Source organism: Bubalus bubalis, chromosome 14 (assembly GCF_019923935.1).
Source record: "Bubalus bubalis isolate 160015118507 breed Murrah chromosome 14, NDDB_SH_1, whole genome shotgun sequence".
Taxonomy (NCBI): Eukaryota; Metazoa; Chordata; class Mammalia; order Artiodactyla; family Bovidae; genus Bubalus; species Bubalus bubalis.
The window spans coordinates 80,424,848-80,442,567 of NC_059170.1; the positions used below are offsets into that span (position 1 = coordinate 80,424,848).

Below are 17,720 nucleotides of genomic sequence, written 5' to 3' on the forward strand. Positions count from 1 at the left end.
TACGCTTTTTGGCTTTAATTCAATTATATCTGACATTAATATTGCTATATCATGTTTCTTTTAGTTAGTAATTGCCTTTTGTGTTTTTTCTATTTCAACCTTCCTAGGCAATTCTGTTTCAGTTGTGTATTGTAAACCACAGATGGTTTTTAAAAATCTGTTTTGATAATCTTGTTTCTATATATTCCTTGAATTTCTTTACATTTATTTTGATTACCACTCTATTACACTTAGCTATATGCTCTAATTTTATGTTTTAGACTTATTGTGCTCTTTATTTGCCTCTCTTCCCACTTTTCCTTTTTTATGTTTGATAGTTTCAAAATTTTTCACTTATTTACTTAAGTGAAAGTAAAGTCACTCAGTCGTGTCCGACTCTTTGCGACCCCATGGACTGTAGCCTACCAGGCTCCTCTGTCCATGGGATTTTCCAGGCAATAGTACTGGGGTGGATTGCCATTTCCTTCTCCAGAAAATTTTGTAACAAAATTTAAGTTATTCAGTACTCTCCTCCCACATAATTCAAGAATTTAATATGCTTTAGTTACTTATTGGCTTGCCTTTCAACATTCAAAAAACTAAGATCATGACATCCAGTCCCATCACTTCATGGCAAATAGAAGGGGAAAAAGGGGAAACAGTGACAGATTTTTTTTTCTTGGGCTCCAAAATCACTGTGGACAATGACTGCAGTCTTGAAATTCAAAGGTGCTTGCTCCTTGGAAGGAAGTTATGGCAAATCAAGACAGCATATTAAAAAGCAGAGACATTATTTTGCCGATAAAGGTCTTATAGTTCAAAACTGTGGTTTTTCCAGTAGTCATGTAGAGATCTGAAAGTTGGATCATAAAGCAGGCTGAGCACCAAAGAATTGATGCTTTTGAATTGTGGTGCTGGAGAAGACTTTTGGGAGTCCCTTCGACTGAAAGGAGGTCAAACCAATCAATCCTAAAGGAAATCAACCCTTATTATTCATTGGAAGGACTGATGCCAAAGCTGAAGCTCCAAAACTTTGACCACTTGATGAGAAGAGCTGACTCATTGGAAAAGACCCCGATGCTGTGAAAGATTGAGGGCAGGAGAAGAAGGGAGCAATAGAGGATGAGATGGTTGGATGGCATCACTAACTCAATGGACATGAGTTTTGAGGATACTCTGGCACATAGTGAAAGACAGGGAAGCCTGGCATGCTGCAGTCCATGGGGTTGCAAAGAGTCAAAGTTAGCGACTGAACAACAATAACTACAAAAATTATTCACTGAACACCCTTTCTATATTTCCTTGGTATCTTTTGAATTATATATGGTTATGTGGACAATACCATTCTTTTTTTAAAATGAGTAGATGGTAAATTTATCAACATATCTTTCTAAATTTTATACTGTGTCTGTACTTCATTCCATACATTTCTTGAGATGTTTCCTTCTTCTGCCTAAACTACAGTAGCTGGTAGTTCAGTAGTTATTTCAGTGAAGATGTGTGTGTAATAATCTTTCCAATTATTTCCATTTCATCTAGAGTGGATTCTTCTTCTCTGTTGATTGTGTTGCTGTCTTTCTTAGCATTATTTTCTCATATGTTTTGTAATTTTATTATTGAATGGAGACAGAGAGTTCACTCACTTTCTTTCTCTCCCACTCCTTGTTTCATAGTCTTGCATATTTATATTTGATTTCTTCCCGAATGCTCAAACTACTGCATAATTGCACTCATCTCACACGCTAGTAAAGTAATGCTCAAAATTCTCCAAGCCAGGCTTCTGCAATATGTGAACCGTGAACTTCCTGATGTTCAAGCTGGTTTTAGAAAAGGCAGAGGAACCAGAGATCAAATTGCCAACATCCGCTGGATCATGGAAAAAGCAACAGAGTTCCAGAAAAACATCTACTTCTGCTTTTATTGACTATGCCAAAGCCTTTGACTGTGTGGATCACAATAAACTGTGGAAAATTCTGAAAGAGATGGGAATACCGGACCACCTGACCTACCTCTTGAGAAATTTGTATGCAGGTCAGGAAGCAACAGTTAGAACTGGACATGGAACAACAGACTGGTTCCAAATAGGAAAAGGAGTACGTCAAGGCTGTATATTGTCACCCTGCTTATTTAACTTCTATGCAGAGTACATCATGAGAAATGCTGGACTGGAAGAAGCACAAGCTGGAATCAAGATTGCCGGGAGAAATATCAATAACCTCAGATATGCAGATGACACAACCCTTATGGCAGAAAGTGAAGAGGAACTAAAAAGCCTCTTGATGAAAGTGAAAGAGGAGAGTGAAAAAGTAACATTCAGAAAACTAAGATCATGGCATCTGGTCCCATCACTTTATGGGAAATAGATGGGCAAACAGTGGAAACAGTGTCAGACTTTATTTTTGGGGGCTCCAAAATCACTGCAGATGGTGACTGCAGCCATGAAATTAAAAGATGCTTACTCCTTGGAAGGAAAGTTATGTCCAACCTAGATAGCATATTGAAAAGCAGAGACATTACTTTGCCAACAAAGGTCCGTCTAGTCAAGGCTATGGTTTTTCCTGTGGTCATGTATGGATGTGAGAGTTGGATTGTGAAGAAAGCTGAGCGCCAAAGAATTGATGCTTTTGAACTGTGGTGTTGGAGAAGACTCTTGAGAGTCCCCTAGACTGCAAGGACATCCAACCAGTCCCTTCTGAAGGAGACCAGTCCTGGGATTTCTTTGGAAGGAATGATGCTAAAGCTGAAACTCCAGTACTTTGGCCACCTCATGTGAAAAGTTGACTCATTGGAAAAGACTCTGATGCTGCGAGGGATTGAGGGCAGGAGGAGAAGGGGACAATAGAGGATGAGATAGCTGGATGGCATCATTGACTTGATGGACATGAGTCTGAGTGAACTCTGGGAGTTGATGATGGACAGGGAGTCCTGGTGTGCTGCGATTCATGGGGTTGCAAAGAGTCAGACACGACTGAGTGACTGAACTGAACTGAACTACTTCCCAAGAACAGTCAGTCTAAAACCAGGTCTTGGACTTTTCCTGGTGGTCCAGTGGATAAGAATCCACCTGCCAATGCAGCAGACACGGGTTCGATCTCTGGTCCAGGAAGATCCCACATGCCTTGGGGCAACTAGGCCCCCCATGCACCACAACTACTGAGCTGGTGCCTTAGAGCCTGCGCTTTGCAACAAGAGAAGCCACCGCAATGAGAAAGCCCAAGATAGAGAGTAGGTCTTGCTGAATGCAACTAGAGAAAACCCACATGCAACAATGAAGACCCAGCACAACTAAAAAGAAAATAAATAAATAAATTGTTAGGAAAAAAGCTACAAAGCTGGGTCTTGTATTGGCAGTTCAGGGCATGCAAACTACATTGACATTGGAGTCATTACATATTCATCAACCAAGTCAACAGATTGTTGTTTTTTTTTTTTTTTTTGAATGATATAGATAACAGTTTTATTATCAAACACATAAACATATTTTTTCAGTGATACAAATAATATACAATTTAATGTATGATAACAAGCAATAGATTATTACATAAATTTTTGAATATCTAGTGAAATGTCCAAATGTGGATTATAGTGGAGAGTTTGATAAAACCTAGAAATCTACATCAATGACTGTAAGCTCAAGTCCAGGATGAAAGACTTCCTATGTTACAACTTCCCTGCTACATTGCTTTATATAAATGGTAGCTCAGACAGTGGTTTTAAGAGCTTATTTTAGCATCCTTTAATGTATAAGGAAACTTCAAGCTTGCTTCTGACTTCAGTGAGTTTGAAGATGAGCCTCTTACTTCTTTTGGGACACTTTTTTCCTTGTTACCCCATAGGAACTCAGATTTCTCCATTGGCTTCTGGATCTGGAGTTCAGTGAGTCTGCAAATACAATCCCAGTTACTCTTCTGTGTTCTGTGTTCACTTCTGTTTCTGGCTTTCAGAAATGTTTATCTCAGTTTTTGGAATGGTCATATTGTTTAAATTCTTCTTTTTGATGTCATATTCTGTATCAGTCAGTTATTGCTGCATAATACAGTACCCCTGAAAAGTGAGTGATTTACTACAAGTCATGTACTCACATTCATGTATCTGGGCTTTACCTGGGGTTTGGCTAATCTTGGGTGGGTTCTACTGGGCAACTCTGCTTCACTCTGCAGGAAGTGAGATGGGGGAATAAAAATTTTGGCTTCTTTATCCTCTTGCTATCTCGTCTCCTGTTTGTGTCCCCTCCTCCTACCTCACTCTCTGCCAATTAGCCAAGTTCAGCTGTAGCCGAAGAACTAGGGTACCATTTAGATGTCCATAAATGTCAGTCCCCTGAGGCACAGAGCTGGGTAGAGAAGGTGAGGGGGCAACACAGAATATCTAGTCTGATCCAAGGGACATCATAGATAGTTGGTAAAGCACTGGGAGACACAGGGCACATGCAAACAGAAAACCAAGACTCTTGAGTCTCAGAGAGGTGTGATCCCCCAAATCAGAGCTTTGGAAAATCACTCCTTTGGGGTTTTAGGAAATTGGCAACTCTTGGCCTAGATGGGGGATATAAAGGCAGGAGTCCCAGGAACTCCAAGTGGCAAAATCCTGTTGCCTTTGAAAACCATCTTGCACTCAAAGAACTATGGCACCCTTTGGACCTTTTATTACTTCAGTCTCGTTAATCTGGTCTTTGTACTGAGAAGAATGAAAGGAGGGCAAATTTTTCCATTCAATGAACATTGAAGTGCCAGTCGAGTAAGCTATTGAGTTCCAGCTCTGCCACCGTCAAATTCTGTGACCTTGGACAATACACGTGGCTTGTTGAGCCTCAGGTTTCCTCCTGCAGAAAATGAGGAGGTTGAATTAAATGCTTTCACTTCTTTGAAAACTCAGTAGCCATGGTTTATAAACGGGATGAATGACACTTGCAATTTTGTTTTCTTTTTATTGAAAAATATTTCACTCTGACTGTCCATGCTCTGGTCTCTTTACTGAATTACTGGAACTGATGGGAATCTAGTGAAAGAGCTTTGTATTTTCACTCTTCCTTTCCCTAATTCTTAAAACCATTATTTTCTTCTCTGCCTCCCAGGCAAAGGAGAGCCAGCCCTGACAACCACCCAAGGCAAAACATGGTTTGACAGTGATAACATGAAAGAGCTAGCTGCCTGTAAATTTAGATCTCTAGCATAGATACTGATTTTCTAGCCTCATGGACATCCCAGTAATTATCTAGAATTATGCATAATTTAGCTACTTACATTTTCTAAGAAACTGTCAGTTTTCAGGTCAGAGTTTGACAATTTATTGGTTTGTCCTGTGGAAATAAATTGGGGGCATCAGGGGCTGGAGTCTTTAATGTGTGCAGTTGGGGCCATAGATGTGAAGCGGCCTCCTATTTATAGCTGAGCAAGCTTAATTGTTGCTTTTCATTCTAAATAGAAAGGCTCTGTTTACTGCTGCTTTTAATTGTTGCAAGTGGTGAAAAAGCATGCAGGGCCTCTTCAGTAAAGGCAATTCAATAAAAGCATTTTGTCAATAAATTATTATTGCCATCATGAAAGCCATGCTCAGCATTCAAATATAAAGCAAGCAACAGCTTGGCTTCTCCCTTTGATGGACTCAGCACAATGCTTCTACATTTTCTTAATTCATTCTATTTTTTCTCCTGTTTTTCACGGACTATTAGAGCTGATAAGGGCACTGTGGATCTTCTTAATCTCTAGCCCTTATTTTACAAAGGAAATTCTCTGAATTACCTATTCAGGGCTGGGACATGATTGTGTCTAGAGTCTTTTTTTTTTTTTTTTTTCTTTTTAAAGATCATTTGAGAAATCAGAAAATCAATGTGCTTTCTATGAGTGCCTAGTTGAAAGGGGATTATAGAACCCACCAAAGCATTACTTGCATAGTTCTCTTTTGTAAAACTCTTATCAAAATTTTCTACCAAGTATATAACTTTAGCTTAAATTTCCAGGGAACTAAGTAACATAGTATAACGATCCAACCCAGAAGGAAGTTCTGTGTGGAAGGCAGGGGATCATATTCTTCACAAATGACCACACAATATTTCCAGGATTGCATACTCTTCCAGAACCTTGCCTTCCTCCTTCAGTTCATGTTTCCTTCTCTTGAACCTGGACTTGTCTTGATGAGTAGAATGCAACCAAAACCACTTTGTGTGACTTCTGAGGCGAGGTCCTAAACGGCACTGTGTATCCACTTCCTTTCGGGATGCTTGGAACACAGCCACCGTGTAGAGAGGAAGTTCAGGTTGCATGAAGGAGTCCTACATAAGTGTTCAACAGAGCCGAGAGTTGGCATTGACATCAGAGTGATTTTGAGGTGCTCCAGCTGATGACAAGTGCAACTGACAGCTCTCTGTTGGGTCCTGTTGAAACTGCAAATTCTTAAAGAAAATAAATATTGTTGGTTGAAGCCACTACATTTTGACATGTTATACAGCCACCGAAACTGGAATTCTGTGATACAAATACTATCCCCTTGCATCGCAATTCTCTTTAAAGTCTATCTTCCCCTTTCCTTTATAATGGACCCTTGTCCATTTTCTTTATTTTTACTAGGGACCTAATACTACTTCCTCTTGGCTGCCACCCCTGACCTCGGACACGGGGTAGCTCCTCTCGGCCGTGCTCTGCCTGCCGTCGCAGCCGCCCAGCACAGGCTGGAATCCTTATCTTTGACAAAGGAGGCAAGAATATACAATGGATTAAAGACAATCTCTTTAACAAGTGGTGCTGGGAAAACTGGTCAACCACTTGTAAAAGAATGAAACTGGAACACTTTCCTGGAGAAGGAAATGGCAATCCGCTCCAGCACTCTTGCCTGGAAAATCCCATGGATGAAGGAGCCTGATAGGCTACAGTCCATGGGGTCGCAAAGAGTCAGACACGACTGAACGACTTCACTTTGCTAGAACACTTTCTAACACCATACACAAAAATAAACTCAAAATGGATTAAAGATCTAAACATAAGACCAGAAACTATAAAACTCCTAGAAGAGAACATAGGCAAAACACTCTCTGACATACATCACAGCAGGATCCTCTATGACCCACCTCCTAGAATATTGGAAATAAAAGCAAAAATAAACAAATGGGACCTAATTAAACTTAAAAGCTTCTGCACAACAAAGGAAACTATAAGCAAGGTGAAAAGACAGCCTTTAGAATGGGAGAAAATAATAGCAAATGAAGCAACTGATAAACAACTAATCTCAAATATATACAAGCAACTCCTACAGCTCAATTTCAGAAAAATAAATGACCCAATCAAAAAATGGGCCAAAGAACTAAATAGACATTTTTCCAAAGAAGACATACAGATGGCTAACAAACACATGAAAAGATGCTCAACATCACTCATTATCAGAGAAATGCAAATCAAAACCACAATAAGGTACCATTTCATGCCAGTCAGAATAACTGCGATCCAAAAGTGTACAAGCAATAAATGCTGGAGAGGGTGTGGAGAAAAGGGAACCCTCTTACACTGTTGGTGGGAATGCAAACTAGTACAGCCACTATGGAGAACAGTGTGGAGATTCCTTAAAAAACTGGAAATAGAACTGCCTTATGACCCAGCAATCCCACTGCTGGGCATACACACTGAGGAAACCAGAAGGGAAAGAGACATGTGTACCCCACTGTTCATCGCAGCAGTGTTTACGATAGCCAGGACATGGAAGCAACCTAGATGTCCATCAGCAGATGAATGGATAAGAAAGCTGTGGTACATATACACAATGGAGTATTATTCAGCCATTAAAAAGAATACATTTGAATCAGTTCTAATGAGGTGGATGAAACTGGAGCCTATTATACAGAGTGAAGTAAGCCAGAAAGAAAAACACCAATACAGTATACTAATGCATATATATGGAATTTAGAAAGATGGTAACAATAACCCTGTATACGAGACAGCAAAAGAGACACAGAGGTATAGAACAGTCTTTTGGACTCTGTGGGAGAGGGAGAGGGTGGGATGATTTGGGAGAATGGCATTGAAACATGTGTATAGCATATATGAAATGAGTCTCCAGTCCAGATTCGATGCATGATACTGGATGCTTGGGGCTGGTGCACTGGGACGACCCAGAGGGATGGTATGGGGAGGGAGGAAGGAAGAGGGTTGGGGAACACGTGTATACCTGTGGCAGACTCATGTTATATGGCAAAACCAATAGAATATTGTAAAGTTAAAAAAGAAAAAAAAAAGAAAAGAAGTCTTATAAGTATTGTCAAAAAAAAAAAAGATTGCCAGGAGAAATATCAATAACCTCAGATATGCAGATGACACCACCCTTATGGCAGAAAGTGAAGAGGAACTCAAAAGCCTCTTGATGAAAGTGAAAGAGGAGAGTGAAAAAGTTGGCTTAAAGCTCAACATTCAGAAAACGAAGATTATGGCATCTGGTCCCATCACTTCATGGGAAATAGATGGGGAAACAGTGGAAACAGTGTCAGACTTTATTTTTGGGGGCTCCAAAATCACTGCAGATGATGACTTCAGCCATGAAATTAAAAGACACTTACTCCTTGGAAGAAAAGTTATGACCAACCTAGATAGCATATTGAAAAGCAGAGACATTACTTTGCCAACAAAGGTCCATCTAGTCAAGGCTATGGTTTTTCCTGTGGTCATGTATGGATGTGAGAGTTGGACTGTGAAGAAAGCTGAGTGCCAAAGAATTGATGCTTTTGAACTGTGGTATTGGAGAAGACTCTTGAGAGTCCCTTGGACTGCAAGGAGATCCAACCAGTCCATTCTGAAGGAAATCAGCCCTGGGATTTCTTTGGAGGGAATGAGCTAAAGCTGAAACTCTAGTACTTTGGCCACCTCATGCGAAGAGTTGACTCACTGGAAAAGACTCTGAAGCTGGGAGGGATTGGGGGCAGGAGGAGAAGGGGATGACAGAGGATGAGATGGCTGGATGGCATCACTGACTCGATGGACGTGAGTCTCAGTGAACTCCGGGAGTTGGTGATGGACAAGGGAGGCCTGACGTGCTGCGATTCATGGGGTCGCAAAGAGTCGGACATGCCTGAGTAACTGAACTGAACTGAACTAATACTACGTCAAATACCATTGCTACTACATCTATTGGTACTACTGAAAAAATAAGATACTTTTTATAGCTAATGTTGAGTGCATATACCTACTGCACTCTACCTATAGATTTAAGTTCTAACATGTACTAATTTATCTAAACTTCATCTTAACCTGGGATGGTTGAATTGTATCTGTCTTCCCCAAATTTACATGTTGAAATCCTATATCCCAATATTTCAGAATGTCTGTATTTGGAGACAGGGTCCTTAAAGAGGTAAAATTAGGTCATTAGGGTGGGCCTTAATCCAATTGACTGGTATTCTTATAAGAAGAGGAGATCAGACCACAGATATGCACAGAGTAAAGAACAAGTAAAGACACAGACAGAAGATGGTCCAAGCCAAAGAGGCACAACCCTCTAGACACCTGATCTCAGATGTCTAGCCTCCATAAGTGTGAAAAGTACATTTGTATTACAGTCTGTGGTATCTTTTCATGGAAGTTCTAGCAAATGAGTACATAACCTTAAAGCAGTATTGAGCTCAGATGAAGGGTCTACAGATGCAGGAGCTGACACAGAGAGAAGGTAAGTGGCTTGCCCACGGTTAACACAACTTTATTTTCTTTCAGAAATAAGGAAAAATGGCCCAGTAATTTAACTTAGATAAAGAGTTTCACAGTTAGTTCGAAGAAAGATTAAAAATAAGAAAAGTCAGAGCTACCCTATGGTTGTACCATTTAGCAACAGAGTCCTCAGAAATATGTCCCACTAGTCCTCTTGGCTGAGTTAGGACAAAGTAGCCACAGGGCAGGCATGAATGCAGTCACATTTCACCATGGCTGTGGATGCCAACTGGGGCCAGAGCATTTCTCTCCCTCTCCCTCTCAATCTGCTTTCCACATCCACACTGATGCCCAGGGCAAAGCTGCACAGAAAAACTGTGGGTTCCTGAACAAGTGTGTGGAGTTGAGTCACTGTCCGTCCATGTTGAATGAATGAAAAGAATAAACCTTACTGGGTTAAACCAATGGATTTTGTGGGATTTTTGGTTTCATTTTGCTTTTACCGCTGTGAATTTACCCTTACACATAGAGATTATGATTGGGATTAAACTAGTCAATGCCACTGCTGGGCCACAATAATTGGTTTAGGTTGGGTGCATGTCCACGTGCACCAATGAGATATGAGGAGCTGTTTTCTGAGGATTCTGGCAAAAGGAAGAGTCTTTCACTGAAACTATCAGAATTTATTCCCCTTTTCCACTTCTCTCCCAACTCAACATGCTAAGCAATTCAAACTTTCAATCTGCTGTAGGCTTTTGCTGGCAGGAGACCACTGTGTGGAGTCAGAGGGCAGAGAGATGGGGAAGCCAGGTGCTAATGACATCGCTGGTTTGCTGGATGAAGCCTTGCCTGATTTATCTGTGAACTCCTTCAGTTCTTTAAGACAACTAGATCACTTCATTGTTTGAGTCTGAGACTTCTGCTCTTAGAAACATACTCAGTGTTACTGAGCCCCAGCTGCCTACACAGAACCCATTATCTCCCTTTTACTTCCTCACAGAACCTCTCTTTTACAGATGCCCCATCTTCATGTAACCCCTATGACCCAGAGGAACACCTTCAGCTTGAGGAGTGAGTCTGATGGGATTAAGAGTTATCCCCCTTGTCTGTGAATGGTTTGGGAAAAGTCATGTGACCCAGTTCTGGTCGATGACATGTGATGAGAGGATTCCTGGTATCATCCAGGGAAGTTCTGGCTTGGTCTTAAGAGTAAACTATTCTCTCTTTCCATAACTGAAGTCAGATGAATCTACCATTGTCCCCTGGACAACTTTAAAACATGAAACCAACCACGGGAATAGCAAAGCCAAGGATTATATAGAACCTAAACTCCAGATAACAATACTGAGATCCTGGATCAACCAATCTTATTACATTTCCTATTAAATGAACTTATATATCCCTTCATTGAAAAAGCTTATTTAGAAATAATCGAAAGTCATCCAGTTGTTTGAATAACTGAAAGTTAATGGCTGCATGAACTATCCCAGTGGTTCCAAATGCTTCCAATAGAGCAAATAATCTCTTTTCTCTGTCCCCAAAGAAATGATAGCCAATATGTACTTTCTTCTTTCTATCTCTGTCTCCTTAGGCTATAAATGACCAAATGGTTTTCCTCTCACATGAAGAGGCATGGGATAAACTCCATGAAATCTCTTCAGACTAGTCTTGAAATAGAAAAAAGGTGTTGAAATACCTTAAAGTGGTCTGTGCTCTATGATACAGCCTAGGAGAGGCTATTTGACAGTATCCTTTGCAGTAAGAAGGGCATCAGTTGGCATGTTGTTGGCCTCTTGAGTGAACAAAGGTCTAGAAAAGAGATCAGGCTTCTTTCTTCTCCTGTCCAAGATTGTTCTATGATTATATTCAGGGATTAATGACTGATGGTGAAAATGAAATTAGTTGTTAGTCTTAGCCAGGTAATTATGTTCCTGAACTACCAGGAGAGATGGACTTTGAGGCCTCTAATTACATAAAGAAAACTTTCAAGTGTCTAATCTTTATATATAGATTTGGTTCTTATATTTGTAAAATTTCTTCTTCCATTGATGCTACTTGTGTATATTATCAATTCTGGGGGGTAACTATAGCAGGTTTTGTCAATTTCATTATGCAAATAAATTTGAACAGGGAGAGTGATGATTTCTAGGCTGATTCTATTGATAGACCACACACTGAATGATTTCAGTTCTTTTAGATCTATCGAGATTTGTTTTACGACCCAGGAAATGGTCTATCTTGATCTATGTTCTGTTGGCAGTTGAAAAGAATGTGTGTTCCTCCGTTGCTGGGGGATACTCTATAAATGTGGACTAGATCCTGTTGGTTGATGGTGTTGTTGAGTTCTTGTATATCTTTTCCAATTTTCTAACAAGTTGTTCCATCAAATATTATAAGAGAGGGGTAGAAGTCTGAAATTGTATTTGTAGATTTGTATACTTCTTTCAGTTTTATCAGGTTTGTTTCATATAGTTTGCATCTCTGTTGCCTGGGGGATACACAGTGGGTGTTACTATGTCTTCTTTGTGGATTGACCCTCTCATCAGTATATAATCTCTCTCACTAAGTCTGTAATTTTTTTTTTTTTTTTGCTCTCAAGTCTAGTCTACTTTATCTGTTATTAACTATCATCTCCATTCAATAGTTCTCATTCCATATCTTCCCCTTTTACCAGCCCATTATCTCAAGTCTAGTCTACTTTATCTGTTATTAACTATCATCTCCATTCAATAGATCTCATCCTATATCTTCCCCTCTTACCAGCCCATTATCTCAATTCTAGTCTACTTTATCTGTTATTAACTAGCCATGCCTGCTTTCCTTTGATTACTGTTTCCATCATTTTACTTTCAACCTGTGTATGTTGTTATATTTGAAGTGAGTTTCTTGTAGACAATATATAGTTGGATTACATTTTTTAATCCATTCTACCAAGGTCTTTTAACTGATATATTTAGACCATTTAAATTCAATGGCCCTAGTGGTGAAGAACCCACCTGCCAATGCAGCAGATGCAACAGACATGAGTTGGCTCTCTGGGTCAGGAAAGTCCACTGGAGAAGAAAAGGCAACCCACTCCTGTATTCTTGCCTGGAGAATCTCTTTGACAGAAGAGCCTGACAGGCTACTGTCCATAGGGTCATACAGAGTCAGACACAACTGAAGTGACTCTGCATACATTGATATATTATTTTCCAGGTGACTCAGTGGTAAAGAATCCACCTGCCAATACAAGAGACATAAGAGACATGGGTTCGATCCCTGGGTTGGGAAGATCACTTGGAGAAGGAAATGGAAGTCTGTTCCAGTATTCTTGCCTGGAAAATCCCACAGACAGAGGAGCCCAGCAAGCTATAGTTCGTGGGGTTGCAAAAGAGTCGGACATGACTTAGAACATATACATGACACATGCATTGTTATATTAGGGCTTAAGTCTGCCATTTTATTTTTCTTTTGTTTTTTTATGTTTTTCATTTATGATTTTTTTTTTTTGCTTTCATAGGAGTTATTTGAAAATTTTTTTAGAATTGCACTTGAATTATCTGTAATGCTCATCAATAGAGTATCTCTTTGCGTAGTTTTTTCCTAATGGTTGCTCTTATATGTATATATACATAAAACTCATCACAGTCTGCTGTTGTCATCATTTTACTCGTTTGAATGAAGTGTAGACAATCTTATCTCTTTATGTCCATTTATCCTCCTCTGTTCATAACATAATTTTCTTAAGTATTTCCTCTACATATTTTAATAAGCATATCAGGCAATGTTATAATTTTTGCTTCAAACGTCAAATATAACTTAGAAGTCTCAAGAAGAAAAGGTAATTCTGTTGTCATTATGCATAGTTTTGGTTACTGTATTTCTTCCTTTCTGATGGTCTAGAGTTTCTTCTTTCACCATGCTATTTCTTTTTAAAGAATAGCTGCCCAACTGAGACCAGAACCTCCAAGCTCAGCTCAGTCCCAATTACAAGCCTTAGATTCAGGAGCTAAATAAACAGCTATCATTTCAAGTCATTAATTTTGGAGCTGTTTATTACCAGCATTACTGTAGTAATAGGTAACTGATATCAAATGGATGGGAGGCCCTGTACACCACACACACACACACACACACACACCCCTCCAGCAGGCTCTGATGTGTGGAAAAGACTGAGATTATTTGTAACCCTTGCAGGGAACAAGCCCAGCCCAATGGGTTTAGGCTCTGCCTTCTCAGTCTTTAAGGACCATCTTTTCTAGATTCAGAGATCCCCAGATAAAACAAGACTCTGAGGAATACTGTGTTCCCTTTTAAGTCTGCTCTAGCTTCCCAGGCAAGATGTAGAAAGGCCAGAGAAGTCCTCTCTCCTAGATGTCAGGCTCTATCACCTCCATATAATAGATCTCATCCCATATCTTCCCCTCTTACCAGTCCATTATTACTATCTGCTGTCTTGCCCTCATGGTATTTTGTGCTGTGAAGGCTGGTTATGGGCTTTCTCTAATTTGCATAAAAATCAAGAGTTCTCATTACATTCAAAGGAGAAAGGGTGTATCTTTTTACAAGCCACACAAAGAATCCATGTTTGTTCTAGAACTAGGTTCATGCCCCTTCAGAGTAGAAGACTGTAAAGTTTCTAAAATGCTTACTGCTAAATTCCAGAGTCCCTCTTTCCACAATATGCCAGCAAATTTGGAGAACTCAGCAGGGGCTGCAAGACTGGAAAAGGTCAGTTTTCATTCTAATCCCAAACAAAGGCAATGCCAAAGAATGTTCAAACTATGGCACAATGACACTCATCTCACATGCTAGTAAGTAATGCTCAAAATTCTCCAAGCCAGGCTTCAATAGTACATGAACCGAGAACTTCCAGATATTCAAGCTGGATTTAGAAAAAGCAGAGGAACCAGAGATCAAATTGCCAACATCCGTTGGATCATCAAAAAAGCAAGAGAATTCCAGAAAAACATCTATTTCTCCTTTATTGATTACGCTAAAGTGTTTGACTGTGTAGATCACAACAAACTGTGGAAAATTCTTCAAGAGATGGGAATACCAGACCACTTAACCTGCCTCCTGAGAAACCTGTATGCAGGTTAAGAAGCAACAGTTAGAACCAGACATGGAATAACAGACTGGTTCCAAATTGAGAAAGGAGTACATCAAGGCTGTATATTGTCACCCTGCTTATTTAACTTAAATGCAGAGTAGATTATGCGAAATGCTGGGCTGGATGAAGCACAAGCTGGAATCAAGATTGCCAGGAGAAATATCAATAACCTCAGATATGCAGATGACACCACCCTTATGGCAGGAAGTGAAGAAGAACTAAAGAGGCTCTTGATGAAAGTGAAACAGGAGAGCGAAAAAGCTGGCTTAAAATTCAACATTCAAAAAATGAAGATCATGGTATCTGGTCTCATCACTTCATGGCAAATAGATGGGGAAACAATGGAAACAGTGAGAGACTATTTTCTTGGGCCCCAAAATCACTGCAGACGGTGACTGCAGCCATGAAATTAAAAGATGCTTGCTCCTTGGAAGAAAAGCTATGACCAAACTAGACAGAATATTAAGAAGCAGAGACATTACTTTCCTGACAGAGGTCTGTCTAGTCAAAGCTATGGTTTTTCCAGTAGTCATGTATGGATGTGAGAGTTGGACTATAAAGAAAGCTGAGTGCCAAAGAACTGATGCTTTTGAACTGTGGCATTGGAGAAGACTCTTGAGAGTCCCTTGGACTGCAAGGAGATCCAACCAATCCATCCTAAAGGAAATCAGTCCTGAATATTCATTGGAAGGAATGATGCTGAAGCTGAAACTCCAATACTTTTTCCCCCTGATGCGAAGAGCTGACTCATTGGAAAAGATCCTGATCCTGGGAAAGATTGAGGGCAGGAGAAGAAGGGCATGACAAATGATGAGATGGATGGCGTCACCAACTCAATGAACATGAATTTGAGCAAGCTCTGGGAGTTGGTAATGGACAGGGAGGCCTGGAGTGCTGAGGTCCATGGAGTCACAAAGAGTCAGACACGACTGAGCAGCTGAACTGAACTGAACTCTTTCCATAAAGAGGGTCTCTCTAGCCTTATTTCCATAAGCAATTTATTTTTTTTTTTTCTTAAGCCAATGGTGTTCCTGAACTCAGAGAAGTCAGGATAAGGCTTTGTTTAAGAATTTTTTTCTGTTTCTAGCCATATTTAGAAAAGTGAAAATGTTAGTCACTCAGTCATGTCCAACTCTTTGTGACATTATGGACTGTAACTCGCCAGGTTCCTCTGTCCATGGAATTCTCCAGGCAAGAATACTGGAGTGGGTAGCTGTTGCCTTCCCCAGCGAATCTTCCTGACTCAGGGGTTGAATCTTGGTTTCCTGCATTGCAGGTGGATTCTTTACCATCTGAGCCACCAGGGACGTCTAGCAGACAAGTAGCTAGTCATCCGTTTGACTCCACGGGAGGGGATCCTAATGCTTACCCCCATGGTGAGAGTTGGGGGATGGATGAAGGGAGCAGTGAGCATTTTCTGAGGAAGCACCTCTCCTGGGATGCCATGCTGGGTAGTATGAGTGTATCACCTCATCTAAGACTTACTACAACCCCTGATATTGATACTACTGTTATCTTCATTTTATAAACAAGGAAATGAAGGTTCAGTAAGGGGAAGCACTTAGCAAATGTTAATCAACAAACAGAATGTTACTTCTACAGGCCTGCTAGATCTTGCTAATTATAGGAGAACATCATTCCTGTCCCACCCCTGCCCCCCAACCCTATTCCCTACACACTTTTTCTGAAATTTAAGAAAAAGTAGAGAAGATAATATGGCAACTACCTAGTATCTTTTATAAAGAGTTGATCATTGCTTAAATTCTGTCTCATTTGCATGAAATATTTAAAATAAAATGTTAAATATCTTGAATCCTCACTTTCAACCTCATTTACTATCCCCTTCTCCACTCCCAGCCCCAAGAATGAATCTCTACTATAAGTTTCATGTTTTCCTTCTGGCCCATTTCCATACAGCTCAAAGATCTTTCTGGGATTAGAAAGTTTCATTCTTTTTTCTGCTTCCTTCTAGTGATTTTGGGAACCCCACACCTTAGAGAAGGTCAGTGACCTCTGCCTGCCCTCTGCACTTTGCCCACCCCCACCCCCTGCCCACCATGGTCTGTGACGTTGGTGCCAAGGGGCAAGTTCAGCCGGAGTGATGTTCTTGGTAGAGCTGAAGTGGTCCACCACAGCTACGGCAGACACAGCTCTTTGTTCTCAACTCACTGCTAATCGTTCAATTCCAAGGACAACCAGGAACATCGCATTTTGTTTCCAGAGCTGCATGATATCTTGATATGACGCCATCTAGTGTTCCAAACTTTGCTAGCAAAAGGAATGAAGCATCACCCGCAAATAAAACAAGAAGACTTCCAACTAGGGGTGGGGGCAGATATTATTACTAAACTAACTTAAAAGCAAAGCTTGAGTTTTCTTTTTCTTTTTTTTATCACCATGGCAGGAGGAAGCATGGGTGTCCCACGTGCATATCCTGACCCTCACCCCTTTGGTGCAGAGAGGCCAGGCCACCAGCTACCAGCACCTGCCCAGCAGGGGAGGCTGAAGTGATGGGAAATCAGTGCCGCCTGGAAAAAGCCCTCAACAATAACTGCTAAGAATTGATATATAAATGCCTTAGCTCCGTCTCTCAGAAAGACGTCTCTCAGAAAGAAAGGCATGTGTCCAGCACTCCCAGAGTTTTCCAGTGAAATGCAGCTCTATATGCCAGAGTGCTGGCTGGCCAGAGTGTGCATGCTTCACCAGCTGCTTTCCTCTGGGTCTCAATCCCCTATGCTCCCACTAGCATTTCCTTCACTTCTCAAGTAACCAAGTAAACCATTGCCCTAGGCATCTGTGTCTCAGTGTCTCTCCCAAACTGAGAAAACTCCTCTGTGGTCGATTGCAAAGTGGCTCCAAACTACTCCCTCCTCTCTGTCTTTACCGTGTGATGTTGCAGCTCCTCCCATGAAGCAGTGGGCTGGTCTTGGGTCTGACTTTGGCCACTAGAATATGGTGGAAGTGATGGCATGCCAGTTCCAAGCCTCGGCTTTAAGAAAATATATAGGACGACTGAAGGGAACATA

At 40.6% G+C, this 17,720-nt stretch overlaps 1 long non-coding RNA gene across 1 annotated transcript; it reads left to right on the top strand.

The window, feature by feature from the left end:
• Nucleotides 1-9,066: 9,066 nt before the first annotated feature.
• Nucleotides 9,067-17,059, top strand: LOC123329301. The gene is made up of 2 exons (XR_006544718.1): nt 9,067-9,621; nt 16,667-17,059. It is a non-coding gene; the product is annotated as an uncharacterized LOC123329301 (long non-coding RNA).
• The last annotated feature ends 661 nt before the right edge of the window (nt 17,060-17,720 follow it).